A 13,520-nucleotide genomic window follows, 5' to 3' on the forward strand; every position below is an offset into this window, starting at 1 on the left:
AAAAGTGTAAATATCGTTAAGAGGAGAAACCAAGGTTGGGGAGAAAACTCTTACATTGCCAGGATTTTTTGTTTCGTAGCAGTTTCTGGGGGGAAAAATAAAAAATGTGTTTAAAAAAAATTATAAAACTTTAATCAGGCTACACTGAAATGACTGCACCTTAATTGCTGCTTAAAAACTAGAAAACAACATTCACAAGAGCTTATTAAGTGAACAGTGAAATAAATTCTCCCAGAAGCTTCCTTGGAAAAACTGTCTTGAAAAGAAACTATTATTTCTTTATATTTCATAACCACCATAATGACTTTTTTTCACCTAGAACTACCACATCTTCCATGGCAGAGCAATTAAATGGAAGAGTAATCAAATGTTTTGGGTACCATTCATTTTAGAAGATATTTATGAGTTGGAATAAGGAGTGCAAGGACAACTAAACATGCTTTAAGGTCTAAGCCATTCTTCAGGGAATCACTCAAACATTTAAGAGAGAAAATATTGCAATAAAGACTCTAAGTCTAAAGAGAAAGAATCAGTGAAGAAATGATGTGGTCTGTTCTGCAAAGCCCACTGAAAATGAAGTTACACATGAAAGTAGAACGTAATGCAGACAGAGACAAGCTTTGAAGTACGAAAGGGACTCTGAATTTGTCCTTCGTGGGGAAGGACCTGTGTAAGTCAGTGTGCAAGTGTTGATGCTGAAACCTTATAGGGAATGGTCACTCTCAGTAAGGAACTTCGTCAGAGTGAGACTGATGTCCGACTGCGTATACAAATTGTCGATACAATCAGGAATTTGGTGACAGCATAGGATGGAGTTTCAGGATATGTATTTCAGCATTTGAGAAGTCTTAAAGTGTTTCATAGCTTTAGGCAGACTCTACTGATAGACACCATAGTAATATAATTATGCTAGAATTTTTATTTAACTGAACCAGAAGCCTATTTAGCAAAGCTAGTGAATGTTCAACTGTATGTGTGAAAACCCCTAGCAACAGAGGAGACAAATGTACATAGGTGTAAAGCAACAGTTAAAGACAGCAGAAGGGGGAAACTCCTTCCTAAATATCAAGAATAACCAATTTCTTCACTGGTTTAAGCCAGTACTGGGTATCTGGGACTAAGTACAAGTCGACTGTTTAAAGGAACCCCAAGCATTAAGAAACACATACAGGGTTAGAAGTACGTTCAGTGTGGCCCTAAGCTAGAAAAGGAATAGCAAAGAAGTCAATATATGAACATAATGGCTATTATCGGCATACAGGACCTGAAAGAAGGAAAACAGTGCAAGCCTCTGCTATAACTGCGTGGTGGTGGTTTTTGTAAATATGGTACTTGTTAGGGATATGTTAACATTACATAAAAGATTAAACATACAAATAAACTTCCTGCATTTGCAAGGGGGAGTGGGGGCTGGGAACAGACTCTTGCAAAAGGAAAAAAAGTCTCCAATAGATATTTGATGTCATTACTTATGAAAATGGACAGTAGCTACAGCCTTCCACAACAACTCAACCCTAGAAAACAGAACGGTTTGTTCATCTCATCTAGAGTATAATGAATCATCATTTTATACAAAGAGAAATAATCTGTTCTCTTCCTGTTCTTCTGAGTCTCATCCAATCATCAGTTTCCACTTGTACTCAATGATAGCACTGCATAGGGATAAAGATTAAATTTCCAGAGTTCAGATATTGCAACTGCAGATACCTGATAGCAGTAACACTCCCTAGTCCCATACTACACTAGATCCCAAAATTACTTCAGAAACAGTATCTGTTATTGGTGTAGTTACCATTTACAACAGCAAATGTGACACACGTAATTGCCCTCTCCTGTTCCATTTCTGTAAGATTCTTTGATCATACTTATTTCTGTCATCAAAACTTGGGAGTCCTTAACATATATTCCTTTTTTAAAAGGTTGTATTTTATTCTTTTAGAAGTCTGTGCCAGATGTGACACTATCTTTTTCAAACTGTAACACTTCAGAAGAAACATCACTTTTACACACATCTTTCTAATACCAAAAAGCAGAACATTTTCTGGGAAAGAAAACAAATTCAAACAAACCTGTATCAATGACAATAACATGTTGTGATTGGAGAGTATAAGACTGCATAATTAAGCCAGTTTGAGACAATGTACACTCAACTATTCTATATCTCATCCCAAACTACTTCCTTAATTTTGAAATCCTGTTTCCATTGACCTAATGATTTTCTAGACTGCTATTACAATGCACTTAATGTAACTATTAAAATAATTGTGACCTTTACATAAGAATATAGCAACGTCTGCCATATTTCTGAACCTGAAAGCATTGTCTGTTTCTTCCAGAATCTCTCAGAAATCACGCTGAGCCACTGGCCCCTACTTACACATTAGGAAACATCAGTCCACTAGGAACCAACTTGCTACTGGTTTAGCTCAGTGCAGATATGAAACTGATGGCACAAATTGCCAAGCCTCTTGTGTAATTCTACAGAACTCCAGAAAAGTAACCACTCTGTCAAGCCTCTTTCTGAACTCCACTTCTCCCAAGACTCATTTTGAGTTGACAAAACCCGAGTTTGACCTGACCCTGGATCTGTAACTCAAGTCCTATACCATAAACCATGTGGTTTAACAAAGAAAAAGCATAACATTTACCACGAATCTCCTGCTTGTTATTAGCTTCTATTATGAGCATGTCATAAATTTTTCACCAATTACCATGTCCATACACTATGCATGCATGCAATCTTTAATCATTAGCAGGACCTTGTATGTGCTTCACGCTATGGCCCTTGAGGCGTGGGCTTGGGTCAAAATTACATCTTCTGCTTTTGCACTTTTCACAAAGAATTACACCAACGGTATTTTGAATAAGCTTTTGTGTTCTGAGTGCCTAGAGACATCCTGACCATTACACCATTATGTTTCTTATCAGCTCTACAGCCCAGACCACATTATTTCAGTGACACAGAAAAACACACTTCGACTTTGTACATTTTAAGCATGCACAGTACTGCCTAATTGTGTATCTCAAAAGAAAACAATATTCGTAGATGACAAACTAATAAATAAAACTAGTGTTTCTCTTTGGTGTAAAACAGCAATTCTTAAATTCGCTGAAGTAGTATGTTATTTAAAACAGTACATTGTTTAAAATGGAAAGCTGATTGTACAAAATGAAGACAGCAGAACTATATATATAAAGACAAGTTATTTATGTTACAGAAGTATTCGCCCAAGACAAAAAAAATAGCATCTTTAAACACAGGAGAACCTGCACAGACATCAGATAATCAGGACTTTGGTATATCTCCACATATAAAGCATATGACTTCCTAGCAAAGTGGCATTACTAAATTAGGGATGAATTCCATTTAACAAATTATATTCACCAGTCTATCACATCTAGAGTACGCCAGCATCTCTTCCCACACTTACTGAGCTTAGCATAACTGCATTAGCAAGAAATCAGAAGGCACTATATTCTTCTGATTTCACATTACATCAAAATAAGCAATACTTTGAAAGGATAGAAATAACCTCCACCAAAATATATTACAAAGAACTTACTTGAAATTATATGTAAAACGATGCAGCTTAAAGCTACAATGAAAGTTTAAATGCAATAAAAGCAACAATAAAAGTTACAAGGCTCCATGGTCTGGAATTACTCTGAGATTTCAGCCATTCCTGACATAGTGAGATTATATTACATATGGTCAAAATAAGTATTCCCAGTCTGACAAACCATGTATTTACTTTATCTTACACATAAGGGTAGTATGATGAAATAAAGAAAGAAAAAAGAAAAACCTAGAATAACAGGAAAACATTATCAACAGTTTTAAAAATCTGTACAACTCCAAACTCGCAGCAATATGTTTTGCCAAAAACTAAACCTGACAGAACTGGAACATAGTCCAATGTACTTATTTTCTTCCTTAAAACAGGTGGTTCACCAGGCGAGGAAAACTTATTCTTATGTAAAGGGGGCAGGGGGGAGGAAGAGGAGAAATATTTTTCTAGGTTGTTTTATTTTGTTTTGTTTTGTTTTAATTGGTAGTGAGGGTGGGCTGGAAGTAAAGGAGAAATAAACCAGTAAGTCAAATCTGGTACTTAAATAATAGCATGTGTGAAAACAAACAAAAGCTTAACCTCCTCCTCTCCATCATTGTCTTACATTGACCCCTCTTTCTCTAAAACCTCAAAATAAAGAGAAAGGTCAAACCAGCAAGTTACATGACAATGACTAGTAATGCACATCTGTTCCTTCCTATCCTTCCAGTCAGCAGCCAGTTATCAAAACGGCTGACTGCACTGATATTTTTTACTCTTCTGGGCTACCTATATGAGGAAGTTTATTGGGAGGATGGGTACAACAGAGGCAGTGCTCATTTTCCAGCCAAACGTTTCAAGATAAGGTTGCAAAGTTACGTCATATAGAACTAAATACAAATTATGCAAGTGTAACTGTACAGCAGAACTCTAGAAAAGTAACTACTCTATTCAATTCTTCTCCTTACTGACAAACCCTAAACTGCTTACAGTTTCTTAAATCTTGGCCAAATTAAAGACTGCACTGAAATCATACATTGAAACATCTGCCTCTGACTGATATTCCCATCCTGCTGCCTCTCCCCTCAATACTCAGTCAAAATAATTAGTCATTTCTGTGCACAAATATGGACCTTTTTTTAACCGCCTTATTGCTTAAGACACAACTGACTTGTTCTTCAAGAACTTTTTCTACCTCAGTATTTTGGAGTAAGAAATTGGAGTCTGGTATAAAGAAGCATTTGCTTGAGAACTAAAATCCTGGAGGAGCTGTGAAGAAGGCAGGCTAAGGGGAATGCTAAACATTAATGGATAGGGAAGGACAGCCAGTACATTAGCTAAATGCATGGATGCTGACTGGAGAAAGAGAGACGAAAATCCCGAAGAACTGCTAGAAGACAGAAACATCGAAAGTATGAAAGAGGGAAACAAACTGGGAATAATTAGAAGAAGCAGGCAGGCAGAATCTGGGATCTTACCTAGTCACAACCCGTCTATACACATCATCTATCCCAATTACCTGTCACAAATACTTGCAACAACTCTGTCAACACAAACATTTGTGGAACTATACTATGAAATGAATCTACAAATAGGTCTGCCATGAAAATATCACCTTTTCCTTTTTTCTTTTCAGATGGGTCCAGATGCATCAATTTTTCCTGTGGGACAATGTGCTGCAGCACAAGCATGGGATCATGTGGGGAGAACCAAAGGCAAAGATTTGAACTTTATAAGGTGGTACCACAGCCCTAGGAACAATAAACTACATTCCACACTTCAGCACACCACCTAGTACTGCTTCATCTTATTAGAAGAATGCAAAAAAGAATCAATTACTGTGACATCATTTAATATAAACTGCATTAAGACATTAGCCTTAACTAAACACCCTTACTAAACTTATTAATCAGTCAATAAAGTAACTGTTGTCCGATACAATTAACCTACCAAGAAAACTAAAACCAGACTATACACAAATAACTTCATGTTATTCTACATCCTTCTCACCCCACCTACCCACTCCACTATACCATCCTGGGTGAAAGTCCCACTCTAAGTTATAATATGCTTTTTCCATGTGAAACCATTCAGCTGCTAAATAGCTGTGCTGTTATCCAAAGCACATCTCCTGTGCAGGATTACCAAAACATGTGACTAACATCTTTGAGATACACTAAATTACACAGGCTCTTGAAAAGCTCATTATAAAATTAATTACACTAACTTGATTACAGTAGCTGTTTATCAAAATTTTATTCTAGCAGAATAGGCTCCAACAGTATTTAATCTCTTAACCACAGCTAGAACATAGTTTTATACCAACAAATAGGAAAAATGTTATTTATTTCCTAATGAAGTCACTATTGCAATATGCAGAAAATATCAAGCATAAAAGACATTTATTTTTTCCTACAGATAGGCTGTAATTTTAAGGTGTCATCAAGTACTTAATAATCATGGCCAACAGCTTACAGATGAAAAGGATGTTGGTGAAGAAAAACAGTGCTCCTTTACTCTCTTAAAAGCCACAAAATAAGCTAGATGTCCATTTTTGTAGAATACTGCACTGGAAATATCTAGTCTTCCTGATTCACTTTTGGACTGCAAACATGCTACACTATGAAGTGCCCTGCAATGTGCGTATCATGTGAAATACTGTATAGAATATGTATTTATCCCAGAAGATTTTCAGTCAAGCGCATCTGAAATAAACGAATTAACATGCTTTTTATATGCAAAATTACGGCATAAGCCTTAGGTGGCTATCGTAATGACAAACACTGAGGTATGAGATGGAGCCATACTACAGACTGTAGTAATACACACAACCAGCTATTCTGGATGGGTTGTGCTTGCAAGTGCTGTTGCACAGGTACTAAGACAGGTACCAAACCAGAGGGTTTGGAAAACGAGAGCATGAGACTTGCAATTCTTCCTGTAAAATATTTTGAGTACTGTATCAGAATTAAAATGGTTTTGTTCTCCATTTTTCATCAAAACTTAAAATAACCCCTCAGTGCCCAAAGAAAAACCTGTGAAAAGGAAGGATGTTTTTCCAGTTACTTCCATTCATAAAAAATGTTTTAACCAATTATCTTACGCCTGATAATATTTTGACTCAATCTAGGAGATAAATATGTTATCCTGTAAGCAGAGCAGCAAAACTGCTATCCTATGGGCTGGCTCTTTGTAATCCTAAATGTAACCCAGTTCTGCCAGACATCTCATCTCACCTCCGACCTTTTTAAAAAGTTCATGTTCCTCCCTCCAGCCATCTCCAAAACTCAAGGATGGTGTGGCCAGGTTTCACTGGCTCATCTCTACACGAGAACCTCAACATTGTTGCAGCTCTCAAAAAAGTGATTTGTGGCAAAAAGACCCATCCCTACTTTTTGTTCCAGCCTTCCACAGAGGATACTGTTTATGTTCACTGTCTCTTGTTGCTGTTTGGTCTAACACACTGCGCAGGTGCTAGCTACATTTAGCCACACATCACGGCTTTGCCACTGCAGGTAGTCTCTGAAAGCGGTTTTGAGCACATTCATCAGCATTGTCAACACCAATGAGCCTGTCTGCCCAGGAGTACTTGAAGGCAGACAGAAATCTTCTCCCAGTCTTGGGCATGCTGACAGAACCAGATACATCAGCACTTACAAATAATGTCTTACAATTTATTCTTACATTCCTTCCAAATTCTGCGTTGCAGCAGACACTGAGCTTGTTAAGCAGACAGATTTCATACCCCTCTGTAGTTTCATATCCCCCTCACTCTTTGTTCAGTCTGTATTTAAGTGTTCTGAATACAAAGACCATTATGCATATCTCAGTCTGCTTGGACTCCTAAAGTTTCAGCTGGCAAGTCCTGCAGGTGTTTTAAGTGCATTAGCAACTGCATATTTTAAACGCTTAAAAATAATACTGAGCAGCCACTTCCTGTTTGATTGCTGTCCTGTCTCCGGGCACAGAAAACAAAACTTTCAGTACGAACACTATTGCATTCCTTTTCCTTTTAATTACAGCATTACTGGTAATAGAGGTCCTGATTTGAAAAAAACAAACTTCACTGTGGAAGCGGTCCCAGTCCAACTAGTACATTACTTTGTCTAGCTGCTTCTGTCTACATCCAACTACTTCCAGGCAGGATAGCTGGCCAGAATTTCCTTGAGTTAACAGTAAAATGGTAGTTTATTTTCCTTTTTAATTCTAATATATATATCTAATTTGCATAGCACTATGATTGTATCGTGTAGTTTTGTTTTGCTTGAGTGCTATTTTGCTTTCTTCTCTTGCTCTTCTCAGCAAGTCTTTGCAGGCCAGCACACTGACTGTTAAACAACACGCTGCATTTAATTTCCTGGGTTTTCTGTGTTCTGCCTTGACTATGTTTACAGTACTGACGGGAAATACAAAGAAAGTTCTGTTTAGCCTGCATTTACATTTAAAATCTCAGCTTTTCACTTACTGCTTACTTTCACAATATGAACATTTTTTTCATTCAAACACTTTTGCATAAAATGCCATTATCACCCTGACAAAAAAAACCCACAAATAAAACACCCCGAAGAAGAGTAATTTTTTCTTCTACTGTAACTACAGGTCTTTGCTTTTCTTGTGAACCACTGCTAAATAATCTTTAGGCTTGCTCCATGCACACTTTTCATCTAGAGGCAGGCTTGCTCATCAGTTTTGCAGTTTTTACAGCCCTTGGCACAGTAAAAACTCAGACCAGTCTGATTCATTAATCTTTAAAAGTAACTAATTTTCAGCCAGAAGTGCAAAACTTTCCAGAGTACAACTACGCATCAGCAGTTTCTTCTCCACGTATCTTATTAACTTGTTGACTATACACGCTATAGATTTAAAATACATTTTGAAGCATTTCTGAGACTTTACACTGTTACTCTAAACCCACGATTAACCTGTCAACACACTGCTGAAATACAATTACAGTTTGCCCTCCGTATGCTTCTCTTTTTGCTTTACTCAACTTTGTGATATAAGGAATATTCTGCTTTGATTATTACTGTTCTTCAGGGTTGTTTTGTTTTGCAATACTCAGTTTATGATTTCCTGCATCTGCATGAGACAATCCACTTCCAAACTATGCTGACTGTCCAAGCATTAAATGAAAGACTGCCTACAAAGTAAAGAATTCATTCCAATTCCATTATCCCTTCCCACTTGCCAAATACTTTATCAATGTTCCATGCTCCAGATATTAAGATGTTGCACTACATTTACAGAGCAAAAGGGACTTCACTATTACCACCTAAGCACACGAATGTATCTGTCACCTATGCACATATACACTCAATTCCCTTTGTATGGCAACTGATGATCCATTATTCAAAACTTCTTCCTCATTAACTTCAAAAACAAGTAAGTTATTTTAAACTTTATTAATTTCAAAACTCTCTTCTCTCACTGAGTCAGACTGAAGGTCTCTCCAGTCAGCAGTTTGTCTTCAACAGCAGCCATAAGCAGATGGCTAGGGAAGAGCTGCTGTATACAATACCTTTCCAGCTTCCAACTATTTTTCCCTTAGGGTCCCTCTAAGTCGTATGTGATTTCTATCTATTTACTAAACTTCAATGGATTTCTCTTCCATTAATTTTCCCTGCCTTCCCCTGAGCTCCCATAAAGTTTTAGCATTAAAGCTATCATCCACCTGATGTGTTTGTAAAAGAGAATTCCAATTTGCATTTTTACAAATGGGTATAAAGACCCATAACCTGGCAAAAAGGAAAGGTTGCAAAGTTAGATGCCCACTGCAACTCTCAAAGCAGTTGTATTTTTTTTAATTGGCAGAATAAAAATTTTGTGTTTTATTCAGAGCTCCCCCTTCTACTTCACTTTTTATGATTTTGCCTACATACTTTTTTCTAGGAATAAAGAAAAAAATAATCCACTGTATTATCAGTGATGGAAAGCTACTGCATAAGTAAACTATGCTTTTTCAACTACGATGCCACAGAGGTTTCAAGTGGATACACTTAGTGCCAGTAAACTAGGTATATGTTTGCAGTTTTATCTACCCTAATACAACACACGAGACTTCAGGGTTTTAAACAGCATCTTGCCTTTTCTCCTTTTAATTTTCTGAAACTGAAGAAATTTCTAACAGTTTTGACAATCACCCTTTGTCTCAAGATGATAGGACCCATGACTACTGTAATATTTCACTGATTTTATACTTCATCAGCTATTCATTCAATAATACAGTGCAAACTATATTTTAATAAATAACAATTAGAGCATTCAAACTTTTACAGAAAAGTATGTCTAGCTGTGGTATCTAAAATTCTTAGTAATATCTGTTTCCAAAAATAAAAAGGAGATGCTCATCCTATCATTCCTCGCAATTACCCTGTAACAGCAGGTAAAACGACTGAAGAAACGTTAAAAGGCTATTCAAGTTCCAGGTTCAGCCACTACAGAATTTCACAAAGCCCAAGAACAAAGGAAAAGAGAGCTACTGTCTACCTTCAGCATATTTTAGCACAGATTCAGGCAACAGGAGGGAGCTGCCAGAAGCTGGGTCAGAGACCGTGAATTATATAGTTTCCATACCTATTCTAAGTAAACAAGAGCAGACTGCTGGAGTTCAGCTTCCTAAATGGATAACCCATCACAGCAGCACAAGATCTGCACTTGCAGTTAGTTCTCTCTCTCCACAGGCATGGGCTTTGCCCCTGAAACCCACACCAGATTGCTCAAACACTGTGTCAAGTCACAACACATTTGGAAACTTCTAATTTGAACAAAACAGATAAACCTTAGATTAAATGGCTAAGTTATTCACTATGGACTTACGTACTGACTTACACAAATATAATGGGAAATGGATTTTCTTCTCATTTTTATCCATCTGAAACATTCAGGTATAGCGATGTGATTACTCCAAATCCTTTTTCCTTACAAGGCCAAAACCAATTTGCCAGTAGCTTTCAGAGTTTGCCACAGATACAATCTGGAATCTTTGTATTTATCTTGGATTTGAAAATAATCAATAAAAGCAGTTACAAAGTTAGAAATCACATTCATGTACTTAGACAGTCATATGCACATATGCATTTATAAAGATATTAAGCAGAATTCTCTACATAGCTTTTTTTAAACAATAAATCAAGCCTTACTGACCCTTTCTAAGGCACAGGTTTTATCAAACAATTCTAAGGACTTTCTTGGTGCTATGTCAAACCAAGTCCTATGCTTATTCCTTACTTAGTATCTCTGAAGAGCTGACATCATGTATTAAGGAAGGATTAACTTGACAAATGTCATTTACATGCCATCCATAAAACTGCTTAACCTTTTTTAAAATATTAAAAAACAACTGACTGTCAGTTCTCTTAGACAGCATCTAAGATTTCTGTATAAAAATATGAAATTATGCAGCTATGAACAAATATATTACCCACAGCATAATGCTGTAACCATAAAAGAAGAAAAATAAATACAGTAAGAATATAGCCCCAAAGCTGCCTTCTCTATATCCTGAATTTACAAAGCCCTCATAACTCAAGGATATATTCCCTCTCCTAGGGCAATAAGCAATTAAACACATTCGTTTCTTGCCAACAGGAGACAAAAAAAAATAGGTAAAACCCCTGCACCTTTAAAAATCAGTTTCACTGTATCTAGCAACAGAGAAAGTACTGAAATACAGCAACCATGTGTGGCACAGCAGACCCGAGGACATACCTTTGCTGTACACTCCCAGAACTAATGTATATTTTATTTGGCTTATCTCCTTGGTGTTCCACACAGAGAATCTATCCCAAACTTTTGGTTACTCTTGTTGCCTTTTTCTGTACAAAGTCTAGCAGACAGATCAGTGTGGGATAATCATATTCAAAGCATGGCTTATGTATGTCATGGGTTTTTACCATAGAGCAGTAATGTTTTACGTTACAACCTCTTTCTAATGATACACAACACTATTTACTTTTTTTGACAGCTAGTGAAAACTAAGTTGATGTTTTTACAGAAATGTCTATCAGAACACTTCCCTGAGCAGCAATAGGTGATTTAAAGTCAGGGTGGGTTTTTTTCTTTGCATAAAGTTGTTTTATTCTCACGCATTACTTCACATTTCTGAAAATGAATTTCTGCTTCTATTTTTTCACCTACTTGCTCAGTTTTGTGCGATCCTTCTACAACTCTGGCTCAAGACAGTGGTGAAATAAAAAGTCATCAAATTTGTATCATCTCTAGACTATTATCAGAGCAGTTTTTTTCCCTGCAATCACTGAAATAATTTTATTAAAATATCACTACCAAGTATTTGATCGAAATTAACAACACCGATCATCATCTAACATTTTAAACACCTGCTCATTTTGATTGAAAATTCCCCTCTTACACTATGTGCCAGCTAAGCTGAGCACTACTTCCTTCCTGGAGTCCTGCATGCATACAGTCTGGATTGCCCTCGCTCAGCTGAGGAAAACATTACAAACATTTTTTTATTCACTCCTAGTGGTATGGAAGAGCAACTCTACAATGTCTATGAATCTGAATGCCCATTAAGGAAATAAAACTGTAAGTCCATGCGTGAGTTAGCAGAATCATGATTACAAGTATGTTGTACCAGTCCAGGAGCCTCTGCTGGAGGTTACATTCACTGACAATGAAGGTTAACGAAGATCCAACAGCAAACACCTCCTTTAGTGACTGAACCCTCTTTCAGCAGTTGGCTTGATTTAGAAAGGTTTCCACTGTTACTCCAAGTAGGTAACTCTCATGAGGATCTCGTCATTTTGCATCCTAATTATCGCAATGCTCTTTTCTCTACCTCTGCTCCACTTTGATCCATCTCTGGTACTTCTCCAAAGAGCATTCCCTCATTTATTGCTTTGTCCAAGGCACCGCTTTCCCTCTATCTTTCTGACCCAGCAAACGACCCATCTATCATCTCACTCTTATCAAAAGGGTTGATTCACACTCTGCTCAGCCTCCAATCGTTCTCTCCTCAATTCTGCAACAAGACTCCTCAGGTGAAGTTTCGTTTTACTGTTAAGTGATTTAATCTACAAAAAGGAGCAATGCCAGTCCCCTGTAACTCTCGGGCGCATCATCCTGATTTTTCCCATGCATCTGCTTTAGTATTCAATCCGATCTCACAATGAGCTGATTCAGAAAAACCCCTACAAAAGAGCCATTATTTTTCTGCTGGTTTAGCTCCCTCGACAGGCTTACTGTAATGGTCAAAGGAGCACAGGTGCTAGTGGAAAGCGTGGCTCACAACTCCCTCCGTGTTTTGGTGACAGAGAGCCACTGGATCAGGTTAGCTGTAATGTGAAGCCTTACCCACAGGCTCTCCCTTAGGCTTTGCAACTGTAGGAAGTAGTTACTTCTTAACTTTGAACTCTAATCTTCCATGACGAGGATATAGTATTTTATAACTGATGCACAGGAAATAAGGCAACCATCTTACTGTTTCCACCCACCCCTACTGCCCAGTTATAACCTATATTATACTGGAATTATGAACTCCTTGGGGGAAATGTTCTTTTTGTCTGCTTCGGCAAAACAGGGTTCATAGCATCATCTGCTTCACTTTATTTTCCTTCTGTTTTACTGTTCACTTGAATATAAAACTGTTAAAATTCTAATGAAAATTTAACTGAAATCCAGTTGATGCAAGTCTTCACTGACAGAACCCGAGGCACAAAAAAAGGCATCAGAGGGAAAAAAATACCCTCAATATTCTGATTTGCTACTGATTAAAACCCTTGGGCTCTTTTTGACATCTTCTCATTACAGAAAATATAGTCAGTGAAGGTCAAAACCAAAGAGTTGTCCAGCCTTCAGTGGAAGTTAATTTCTAAGAGTAAGAAAAGCAAACTTCTGTTTCAAAGCAGTAGCAAGAGCTAACCAACCAGGGAAGCTGTGCTATAGCCCACACGTAGCGAAGGACACAGTTTAGAGAAGATGAGCAAACATTATCAAAATCCTAGCTCATGC

The sequence above is a fragment of the Eurypyga helias genome, unplaced genomic scaffold (assembly GCF_000690775.1).
Source record: "Eurypyga helias isolate BGI_N326 unplaced genomic scaffold, ASM69077v1 scaffold4267, whole genome shotgun sequence".
NCBI classification, from domain to species: domain Eukaryota; kingdom Metazoa; phylum Chordata; class Aves; order Eurypygiformes; family Eurypygidae; genus Eurypyga; species Eurypyga helias.